We start from the raw sequence: 12541 nt of genomic DNA, 5'->3' as shown, positions 1-12541 counted from the left end.
TGCATGTGAGTGAGACGGAGCACAGGGGGGAGGGGGGAGGGCCTAGAGGCGGAGCCGTCGGCGAAGCAACATTCAAATTCATGCTAGCTTTAATTAAAGATGACACTTACTGCTGATTTAAAGCAATACTGATAACGTACAAGATTAATGATTTATGTATTATTATTTATCATTTAGGGGTCTGGTGTGTCTGCTTATTTGATTTATTTGGTTTATATATATGAGTTGTTTAATGTTTATTGCATTTTAGTATAGAGGGAGTTGTTTCTTCCCACTGCCGCTAAATGCTTGTTCATGAGGATCTTGTTGGGTTTTTTCTTTTTATTATGGACTTTATATTTTGTTCAGCGCTTTGAGATGACTTTAGAATTCAGAGTTTTTTATTTGTTAATTATTTAGATTTCTGGAATTTTGCTCTCAAACTGTCTTTTAGTGATAATCTGACTGTCCTAGTTGTTATATCTGATTATGTCATTGCTTATGTACTTGCTTGTGTTGTTGTTAGATTTAGATTAAGTTGAAATCAGATGTTCTGAAACAGTTTGTTCCAGAATTTAGGCAGTTGCATATAATGATATTTAGTATAGGGACTAGGGATGTAACGATTCACTCAACTCCCGATACGATTCGATTCACGATACTGGGTTCACGATACGATTCTCTCACGATTTATTTTACAAAATGGGACTGTAGACAAATTTTTAGAAAATACTGTATTATTTTCCTTTTATATTTAATTGTCAAAAGAATCCCTTGATAAACTATTCAAAACAATGCAATTTAACTAAAAATAAATCTTGAATGAAATAAATAAAGGAATAATAGAAATGAAAATGAAGCCTATTAATTTAAATTCTGGTTCTATAATAAACAATGCAAAACTGCATAATAGTTCTTTTTCTTTTGAAAAGTGCAACTGAAAATGTATTTTGTGCCTTAATAATTGGACTTTAAAAAAAAAAAAACGTGATCACACTGATTTACGTCATATTTGTTTGGACCAGCAGAGGCGCTGGTAACACAGTGGTCGGTTGGCATGCAGAAATTCTTGCAGTGTAGAAGAGAAGCTATGCTAGCAGACAGAGCTAATAGAAAAACGTGACTTTTGCAGATATTCAAGTAATATTACAGATATTCTTTCGGTGCTAAAGGGGTAATGAATCATTTATTAACATATTTAAGAGTAGAAGGCAGCCAGAAAGAAAGTATTAGCAGACTCCGCCCGCCGCCTACACTTGTGGATAGCGCCCTCTGCTGGTTAAAAAAGTACTGCGATTCAATTTTCAGAAAATCGATATCAACCGTGATACCTATGAATCGATTTTTAACTGCCTTACGATTAATCGTTACATCCCTAATAGGGACACATAATTATCCATCCCATCCATTTTCAAACCCACTTGCTCCTGTCTCACAGGGTCGTGGGGGTCTGCTGGTGCCAATCTCCGGATCTCATTGGGCGCTGGGCGGGGGTACACCCTGGACAGGGCGCCAGTCCATCACAGGGCAACACAGACAAACAACCACTCACTCTCATTCACGTTAGTATACGATTTTGAAGAGAGCCATAGGCTGCTAAATCAAAAGAAGTTGCTTGAGTACATCGACATGTTCAGATCAGTAATCATCAAAACTTTGTTAAGAACAGGGTCTATATGTAGATCATGCTGTACTGAATTGCCACAATAAATCCATTATCAAGCTGTTATGTCTCACTCAAATGTATCCATATATCTTGTCTGTGGTTCATTAGCTGATTGGACAGGTAAACCTCTCTGAGTTTGACCCCACATCCTGTCTCTGTGTCCCACTTAAAAATAATGGACATCCCCTGTCCTCCATCCATCAATCACATCCTCTGAATCTTCAACGCAAATAGTGCGAGAGCGCTGGAGGGTTACAGTTACAGTAGCTTTCTGACTGCGGATAGATTAGCCAGGCATTAGCTGGGTTTCATTAACCTTGCGTTAAGTGACATGCGAACATGATTAATGGAAGTTATTAACAAAAGGGAGATTGTATTTCGGAAAATGAACGGTTTGTGAAATGTCTGGTGCATTGTTAATAGCTTTGTTTATTAATCATTCATGGGAGAGGGCGCTCGTTTCTGAGCTAGTGAAACATGGGATGGCGAAGACGCAGACTGACAGCAGCACTGAGTGAGATCCATGCAGAAAGCAGCTGTTTGTCTTCACACACACAAGCAGACGCGCACACACACACAAACACACTAGCTGCTGGCATTCAAAGTGGGAATCAAGTCTACTTTCAAACTGCTTTTAATCACTGTTTTTTTATTTATTCAAATGAACAATAGTTTCCTTATTTCCAGTTATTCACAAAAGCTGAGTCACAACCGACAGCTTTCAACGTTTACATCTGCAGGGAAAAGTTTTGAACAAAAAGCATTCAGTGCCTTTATTTTATAGCAACTAGAAACTTTACTTTATCTATATTATAATGTTTTCAGAATTGAATATTCATAATGACACGGTACAGTGCTGCTTTTTGTCAATTTGGTGACTTTTCTCAGCAAAATATGCAAAGGTTGATTCACTGTAAGTGAGATGGTTTCTGTACGCAGTCACAGGAATCAGGTTAAAGGTTTAGTTTCTGCCATAAGTGGTACATAGGTTACTAAGTAAGTTTATTTCATGTTTATGTTCACTTGGACTTGTGGCACTCTGAGTTAAGTTCCTGTTCACAGTTACATTAAGCAGGGTAAACACATAAAGATAATCAAACAGTTTCCCCCCTCCGGACCAAGGACAACAAACGTCTGATTATTTTATGTTTTATACGATTATTCTGTGGTCTGAGGTGTGCTAAGTGTGAATTTGCCCTGATAATTGGCTCTGAAATTCGTCAATTCCGACAAACGTAAATGTTAAACTTGTTCAATGTTTACGACCAAAACTCTTTGTGTGCCAACGACTTCCTACTCATGAACCCATGAGCTGAATGGAGCCAATCAAGAAGCGAGCTGATGGTCGGAGATGCGAGGGCCAATGCAAATGCAATACAAAACTGGGCACGGGAGAGATGGAAGTAGCAGCTCTGGTGAATCCAGAAACGCGCTCAACGCACTCTCTTCCCAACTTGTTTGACGCTGGTCACAAGCGTACTGATGCAATGAGCACAAGCATCCAACTATGGGCGTGAGGTATGATTCTGACGCCCAAAACTCATTTGATGTGAATGCGGCCTAAGGCACACCTGTGCGATAACCATGCTGTCTAATCAACATCTTGATGTGCCACATCTGTGAGGATTATCTCTGCAAAGGAGAAGTGCTCACAAACACAGATTTATGAACAATATTTGTGAGGATTAAATATTTTGTGTATATAGAGAATGTTTTAGATCTCATGACAAATGGGAGCAAAAACAAAAGTGTTGCGTTTATATTTTTGTTCAGCATAGTTTAAATAAAACGCAGTAACAAAAAGAACCTGAGCTGGCACAACTTGTCACTAATCCTGGCTACTCTATATTTGTAACACATGACAAACATGATGAGAAACTAATTCTCGGAAGAAAAATGTCTTTGGGGTCACCAGAAATTCTGGATATCAAAATAGGGTCACAATCCAAAAAAGGTTGGGAAACACTGCCGTATGTGTGTGTACCCCTCTTTAGTTCCCAACACGTTGAGCTCAAATCATTAGTGTGTTTGTGACTTAAAGAGTTTATAAGTTTCCTTCTTGTCTCCACACAGGTGGGCCTAATCACCTGATTGCCCTCCTACACTATTTGTAGTGGTGTTTGCTGGTGGATTGTCTTTGATGTCTTGGATTCATAGATTACCAGTGTTCTTCTGGTGTCCACTTTCCAAGTGTGGATGGTTTATTTCTTTGTTTATTCCTTATTCCGCTGCATTTGTGTCCTTCTCTTCTTCTACACACCTCACCTCCCCCCGACAACATGCTGATGGAAGCTCAGCAGATTAAACAATTGACTTTGCAAAGTCCAAACACTGACAATGGTAATGTAAACTGACAAACTTTAAATAGTGAAGAGGGAAAACGTGGTAATGGAGATCACTTGGTAAACAAAATGAGGCCACCTAACTCACTCGCACTTAGACAAGACTGAGAGTGGCACTAAGCGATGCTGTACTTTACTATTTATGTCTTCCTCTTTCACTTTATAGATTGGATTTAGCCAGTCTTATTTTTTTTAGATTGTCAGTGTTGTTGTTGATTTCTAGATGTTATACTGTATTCTTAGCTCTTCTACTTTTAATCTGTTCTTCTCACTCTGTGGTTCCACCATTTCCTGCTTGTTTCACCACATGATTAGGCTCCCTCCTGTTTCCACTGAGGTGTGTCTCTCTCAATTTCATAAGGAGTGCTCAGCTATTGTGTGAACTTTTTTGGTTTGTAGGCTTTTGATAATCTTATTGTACTTATCATACGTACTGACAATTGACGAGAAAATTCTATATACAGAAACTATACAAAAATAAAGAAAATGCCAACAAAAATATGAATTTAGAAGAGAAACATCAACAAAACTTCCACAAAAATACACAATACAACCAAAATATGCAAAAAATATTTGCACAAAACTGACTCACGACACTAAACAATAATGAAAATACACAGTGACTCCAAAAACACTCAAAACAACCACACAAATACACAAAAAAATTACTAAAACAATTACAAACTTTTTTTTATTTCCTGTATTTTTACTCATTTTTCTAAATGCTGACATGACAGTAAATGTTCCTTTTTTTTTTTTTTTTTTTTTTGCGGCCTTTAGATCAGAAAAGACATCTTTTGTGGCTCAGACTGTGATAAAGGTTGCCCATCACTGCTATATATAATACTAAAAATATATTTTATATGTTTAATTATATTATTTCACATTGATTTTGCAAATGCTTAGTCTTTTTTTGTTTTCTGGTCAATCCTTCAAAAGTAGCTTTTCATTATTACTCTGGGCAAACCTATATAGAATACTATAATATAATATAATATAATATAATATAATATAATATAATATAATATAATATAATATAATATAATATAATATAATAAAGTACAATTATAGGGAAAAACACATGATCAACTATTCATTTCCAATGCAGTGGATGAATCCTAACAGTAAGAAAATCTGGGTCCACATCATGTCTCAGTGTGTTTACCCTGCATGTGCTTGAGTTTATGTATAACTCAAAAACAAAAAGACAGCAGACACACTAAACCAGAGGCTAACCACTCAAACCGTGTTTCCGTTTCTGCTGCCTTGTGTCCCTTCTATAGTATAGTATAACTGTCTGTGACGTTAGCCAGTCAGGGGCCAGGGATCGCAGCACAGACGGCCTGTCCATCACCTCTCATCCTGCCTGGCTCTTCTGAGAGTTGCTGTCCTGTTTGCTGAGAAGTAGTAGGTGAGGAAGGAAGAGATGCATTAGGGGAGGGGGGCGGTCAATCCAAGTGGAGGGCATGAGGTGGTGCTGTCCAGGCCTCCTCCACCACCTCCTGTCCTGCTGTCTGAAAACACTACAGCCACATGGGAGCTCACGCCGCTGTCAGACGACCTGCCAAAGCAGTGCTGCAGTCACATGGTCCGTGTATGAAAGGTGTGATGGGGGGGGGGGGCGGGTTTGTTTGACTACACTTGTGTGTGTGTGTGTGTGTGTGTGTGTGTGTGTGTGTGTGTGTGTGTGTGTGTGTGTGTGTGTGTGTGTGTGTGTGTGTGTGTGTGTTAGCTGGCTTTTATGTGCTCTTCTGCTGGCCTGACACTCTGCACTCTCGTGCTGCTTAGGTCTGGATAAGAAGCATGTAGGAAGAAGGCTAAAATGAAATATAATGCAGGTGTGTTTTACAGGATAAACAGTGCAATCATCAACTTGACAGAAACACCATCAGAGGAGTAAAGAGTACTGATACCGTATATCCTACTCAAATATAAGTACTGTTACTTGATTGAAATTGTACTCAAGTACAAGTACAAGTAAGTCATACATAAAATACTGAAGTACAAGTAAAAAGTAGCTCAATTAAATAGTAGTCAGTAAAAGTTACTAGTTACTTTCACCCCGAACGTTTTTTTTTTGGTAATAAATCTTGCCACGGGTCGCTTGCATACAGTAAACATCTCATGTATGAACTTAAAAAGGAAGAGACCAAACCTTGCACAATTGGAACTTAATTTATTTTCCACAAAGGCATCTGTATCAAATAAAAGTTTTGTCAAAATGTACAATTCTTTTTTAAATAAAATAACACCAATGAATGAAATTCAAAATAATAAAAAAAACATTCTCAGACTCTAAGTATAAATACATTTATAAACTCTAAAACAGAGAATGCCGCTCAATGCCGTTTTGGTGCCGTGCGTTGCGTTTAGTCTGATTGGTCGGCTATGATGTGATGCATTTGATTGTTGTCTGTTTATTTCATTTTTTGTAGTTTCACCAGAGGTGGCAAAAGTACTAGTCTTCAGGACTCAAGTAAAATTATAGATACTCGAATAAAAAATGATTATGGTAAAGGTAAAGGTTAAAAAAAGTACATGCTACTAAATGTACTTAAGTAAAAAAGTAAAACAAATGTCCCTTCAATAATAAGACAGGATTTTTAAACCAGCAAATTCTATATATTTTATTTTTATAAGAATTTGAAGAAAACTGGTACATGGGAATTACTTAAATCTGTTATGCTTTATAAACACCTGGAGAATATAGCACTCATAGATATGATTTGTAAATAACATATGTTAAGAAAAAAAAAAAAATGCAAATGCTCAAAAAGCTTAAACAAAAATTTTGCATCTTTTTACGTGGTGAAGTCATCTTCGAAGGTCTTAAAAGTAACAAGCTCATTTTTTAAATGTAAGGAGTAGAAAGTACAGATATTTGTTTAAAAAGAGTAATGGAGTAAACATAAAAAGTCACCAAAAAAACAGATACTCAAGAAAAGTACAGATACCAGAAAAAACTACTTAAGTACAGTAATGAAGTATTTGTACTTTGTTACTTATCACCTCTGAGTTTCACAATGTCCATTGATCAGGTTGGGTGTAGGAATGTAACAAATTACTTTAGTTCTTTTAAAACTTACTTAAGTTCAAGTAAAATGACTGATTTAGAAAAAAAAAAGTACAAGTACCCATAAAAGGAACTCAATTACAGTAACGTGAGTACTTGTAATCAGTTACTTTCACCTCTAGCCACCATAGGGTCACTGCAAGCAAAAAGATTACAATGAAACTATATTAATATTATATGATATGATGTGAAATCAAACACTTGTGACCTGTTCATTAAAGTTTCCACATGCTTTGAGTTTACTCACCTCCTGCTGCTGCTGTGCTGCTGCTGTGCTGCGGCTGCGGCTGCGGCTGCGGCTGCGGCTGCGGCTGCTGCTGCTGCTGCTGCTGCTGCTGCTGCTGCTGCTGCTGCTGCTGCTGTGCTGCTGCTGCGGTTGCTGCTGCGAGGAGGGTCGGGCCAGCTGTGAGGCCTTTTGGATGGGCTACAAGACCGCCTTAGTGGGGGTTCCGGTAGCTTTTCACCAACCACTCAGAAAGGGTTTGAAAAAACGTCATTTCCTCTACTTGACTTCCGTTAAAGTCAAGTAGAAGTAACCCTAACCATAACCCTAACCCTTTTTGCTGCTGGTCGGATGAAATACCAATCAAGATTGGACGTTAAGTTAAAATTCAGAAGCGGATAAAAAGAAGGGGGTGTTTCTGTTTTTGAAAGGGGGTGTACCCGCTTACAAACTAAAACGCCCCTTTTTGCTGCTGGCCGGATTATATTGGCTGCTGCTGCTGCTGGGCTGGAGGATGACTGACGGTGTCATAACGTCTGGCAATCAAACAGACCTGCTACTGACGGGTGGCGGCAAACGTGATGTGACACAGCCAGCAGTATCTGGTTTCTACTGCACCGGCTGCATTTCGCATGGCTCAGAGGGGCTTTGAGCAGCTCCCCCTGTGTGTGTGTATGTGTGTGTGTGTGTGTGTGTGTGTGTGTGTGTGTGTGTGTGTGTGTGTGTGTGTGTGTGTGTGTGTGTGTGTGTGTGTGTGTGTGTGTGTGTGTGTGTGTGTGTGTGTGTGACTGTGGGAGGTAATCGAGCAGATGTCATGAGACAGTCTGAGGAGGGGATGTGTACACTGAGGGACGACTGAAACCTGTCACATTGATTTTCAGTGGTCTGGTTGCAGGGTGTGCTTGCATGTGTGTGTGTGTGTGTTGCTTCTAGATGTGTGTCGACAATCAACCAAGGCAGGAATGTTAAGCATTGGTGAGGCTGCTGTGATCACTATACGTGTGGAGGTAAAGAGGAAAACTAATATGGCGTAAAGACGTATTCAGTTGAACAAAAAATCTAATGAAAAGCCTTTAAGCTCAATATGAATGACTCTTATCTGTTTTCCCTCATTAAATGTGTGAATAGAAACCAAATATGGCAACATCATAAATTACAATCTTTGTTGAAAGAGCAAAAATCACATTTTAATGAGGTGTTATTTATCATAATTATTTGCAAAGTCCAATTTAACCAAAATATGATGCTTCTATCATCGATTTCTAACAATGAGAAACTGTTTAATTTAAAACTGCTGCACAGGCTTGAAAGAGGAAAGCACTGAGTAGGCTAGGCTAGGGCTGGGCGATATATTGAGATTCAATATATATCGAGTTTTCTATTTTGGCATAACAGAAAATTACAATATCGCCTATATCAATATATACATGTTTTTTTAATAGCTAATTTTTCATTAAAATACTTGTTATAGGAGTCACTGCTTTCTCTACTACTCAAAACAGCATGAAAAGAACAGTTAGATGATCACTGAGTGCGTCCAAACCCACACCTTCATCTAAACAAGCCATATTAAAGAACCCACTCACACATGCTGTCCCTTAAAGGAGAAAAAGACTAAAGTGGCACCTATTGTGCAGCTGTTTGTTAATAAATGTCCCATTGTGCATTTTCTTTACTCCTTTTGTGTATTTTGCTGTCCTTTGTATTTTTGTTGTCTTATTGTGTATTTTTTGTCCTTTTGTGTATTTTGTTGTCCTATTAAGTATTTGCGTTGTTCTTGTGCATTTTTCTGTTCATGTGTGTTCTTGTAGTCATATTTGTGTATTTTTTGCTCTCACTTTGTTCATTTACTTTTAAGGCCGCTAGATGCCCATGTTTGTGATGAACACACAAGTGATTGTTTTTTTTATTACCATTCTTAAAGCACTGTGATGTTATTTTAGCCTGTGTGGCATTTTGCACCAGCAAATTTAACCCAAACTTTATTTTAATTCAAATGATCGAGATTTATTTTGTATATCGGCATTTTGAGAAAAAATATCAAGATATGAAATCTGGTTCATATCACCCAGCCCTATATTATGCTGAGTTGTTATATTATATTTATTAATTTAGTTTTTTATTTTATTTTATTTTATTTTTTTGTTTAACCATCAATTTAACCATTTTCATTTGCAGTCCGCTAAAATGTCAAGCGATTGCACCGATGCTGCACATCCCACCTCACTTTTTCCCAGTAGTGGAAGCAGAATCTTCCCAGTAGTGGAAACACAGACACTATCCAGGCTCCTCTGGGTTAAATACATCCCACCTCACAGCTCCACTCGCAGCCTTACATAGTGTGCCATCTTTTGGCTGCTCACAGAACTGCTTCTCTGCATCTTCTCTTTTCTTGTTCTTTTGCTAGATAAAGACCACAATAACAGTGACATTTTTATTTTATTTTTCTTTATTTAGTGATATAACCTCTGGTAGCCTGCCTAGTGTGACCTGGGGGCAAAATATGTCCCTTTTTAGAGCATCCAAATCAGCCCGCAGAAGAAGGAAGAAATTACAAACATCAATTATTGTGTGGACAACCAAATTATTTAACGATTTAGATATTTCAGTCCCTTTAAATTCACAAATTCAATGGCACTCCACAGTATTTGCTATTTTCCTGTGCTTTAATAACACGACTGCGGCTGTTTTTAATCACAATTGAGGGCGTCAGTTTTTTTTAAAATCCTCCAAATTCTTATGAAGAGTCCCACAAAGTTTCCCTCAACTACACAAAATTTGGTCACAAAATTATATACTGATCCAGTACTTATAGTTGTAATTTATTGGTGAGATATTGTTACATTATACTTACATATACATACTGTATAAATCACATACACTATAAAGAATAACAAGTCGACTTTACAAAAAATGAATTTATGTTGACCATCATCTATTGATCAATTAGATTTGATTAAGTAATAAGTCAATTGAATCTAATTGATCTAAGTCAACATACAGTATATATATATATATATATATATATATATATATATTTTTTTTTATTTTTTTTTTAAAGCAATGAGTTTGCTTATTTTAGGTAAATTCTACTTTTTTTCAATTTTACAGTGCAGAAGTGCAAACTTGGTGCTTTGAATCTCTTCAATGTTACAATCTCTGAGTGAAAGGCACAACTGATAAATTAAACGTCATATTTTTCAGTTTGCTATATATAAGAATTACTGTAGCGTATTATCATCACTCCAGTGAAATAATGGATTCAGTTCAGAATGAAGTGTGTTGCTTATTACAGTAATTATCTGAAGCAAAATAAACAATTGTGTCATCTGCAAATGAAGTAACACTACACTTGTCCGGAATTGTGGTATGCCAAAATATCGATACAACATGTCGCGATATTCCGTCTGGCCGTATGTTATTGATATACTGGTGCCAAATATTGTGTGTGTGTGTGTGTGTGTGCGTGCATGCATGTGTGTGTGTGTTAAGAAGAGCCACTGTGCAGTACACAGTTTTGTAATTCCTGTGAAATGGATTGAGTACATTCATTACATTCTGATTTTCTTCAATGACACAGATATCGTAATGTATCGTGGATTATCGCAGAATCGCTGTATCATGATATAATCGTTGCAGTGCGCAAAATATCGTGACAGTATCGTATTGGCGATACCCAGCCCAAGTTCGAAACATAAAGGCAAGTCATTAATATTGGAAAAAGTACTGGTTCAAGGCTATATGTACCTGGGTCAGCGCATACTGGTAAAAACACACAATACCTGTTTGATAAGTAGCCAAACATTCACATTATGCTCCAAAACTTGTTCTGAATACAGTATCCATAATGCCTGCTGGATCATCTACAAAACCAAGCTTGTTTTTTATTTTGACATTAGCTGTCAGCTCACCAAATTTCATTTGAATGTTAAATGCTAACAGTAATCCACATATACAGATCAGACAGACGGACAGACAGACACCAGTGAAAACATGACCTCTTTGGCGTATAGGTAAAAACCGGTCAATTAAGAAATCACGCCAATGAGAGATGACGATTTTTCAATTTTTCAAACTGATAATCAATAGGTTGATCCAGATCCAGCTCTGAAATTTGATGGAATCTTGAAGGGACTAAGGTCTATATTTGGTTAACAAATAGATTTTTTTAAAAAATTGCTGGTGAAAAGGTGAACACATTACCTCCTTAGCCAAGGTAACGAGATGAATATCATTTGTCAAAAGAAAATATACTGTAAGTGAGGATGCGTACGCTGAAAAACCACACAAAGGACACAATAAAACACACAAAGAAGTAGTTTACAAACACTAATGCATGAATGACCTTTTGTTTTTGTGTGTTTGTGAACTCTCTCATGTATTGTGAGCTGGAGTTTGTTTGGATTTTTTTTTTTTACAAAAAATAAATAAATGAAATTTATTACAAATAATAAGTCAGTGTTTGACTCAGTGTGGGTCACATGACTCAGCAGCAGTTGCTGAATGATGTCCCAAACTCAGAGTCCAGCACTGACACACTAAGGAGCAGCACTTGAAGACTTAACTTCTTCATACTTGAGACATTTTTAGGCCAGTGTCACATACTGAGTTTACCTCCGTACTGAGATTATAACCCTAACCCTATCCAATAAACAAATAAAACTTTGAAAACAAAAACAATTTTTTTTTAGCAAAAATTAATTTTCCGGTAGTGAATATATAAGCGCATATACACTCTCAGTACGGCGCAAACTCAGTACCTGCCACCGGGCAACCGGACTCAAAACGCCACTCACTTTGTTCTTGTTGTTCTTCTTGTTGTGTACACTAGCTAAAATCGCTACTCCTCTGTCATTTATGAACAGATCAGGTTGACATTTGGTAGGTATAATCAATGGATGTGTACGCATCGACGCTCGGAGATTGATTCCTGATTCGGGGACCAGGGGGACCCCAAGGGGCCCCAAAAGAAGAAAAAAAAATGAAAGTCAATTTCTCATTTAATTGAGAGTCAAATATTACGACGATTGGCGGTATCGAATCATTGGCACATACCTATATATAAATGGGGCTCCATACCCCGTACGTGTCACGGGGGTGCCAGGGGGCCCCAGTTTTCAAATGACTACTCCTCCGTTAGTTCTCATTAGATCGGAATGCAGTTTGGTATTTGGTAATTTCTAAATTTATGGGAACATAGTCGTGTGATATATTGTTTCAAAGGTAATTCAATGTAGATTATGATTATGCCTCACGTA

Source organism: Gouania willdenowi, chromosome 16 (genome assembly GCF_900634775.1).
Source record: "Gouania willdenowi chromosome 16, fGouWil2.1, whole genome shotgun sequence".
Classification (NCBI taxonomy): domain Eukaryota; kingdom Metazoa; phylum Chordata; class Actinopteri; order Blenniiformes; family Gobiesocidae; genus Gouania; species Gouania willdenowi.
This window is presented reverse-complemented; position numbering follows the sequence as displayed.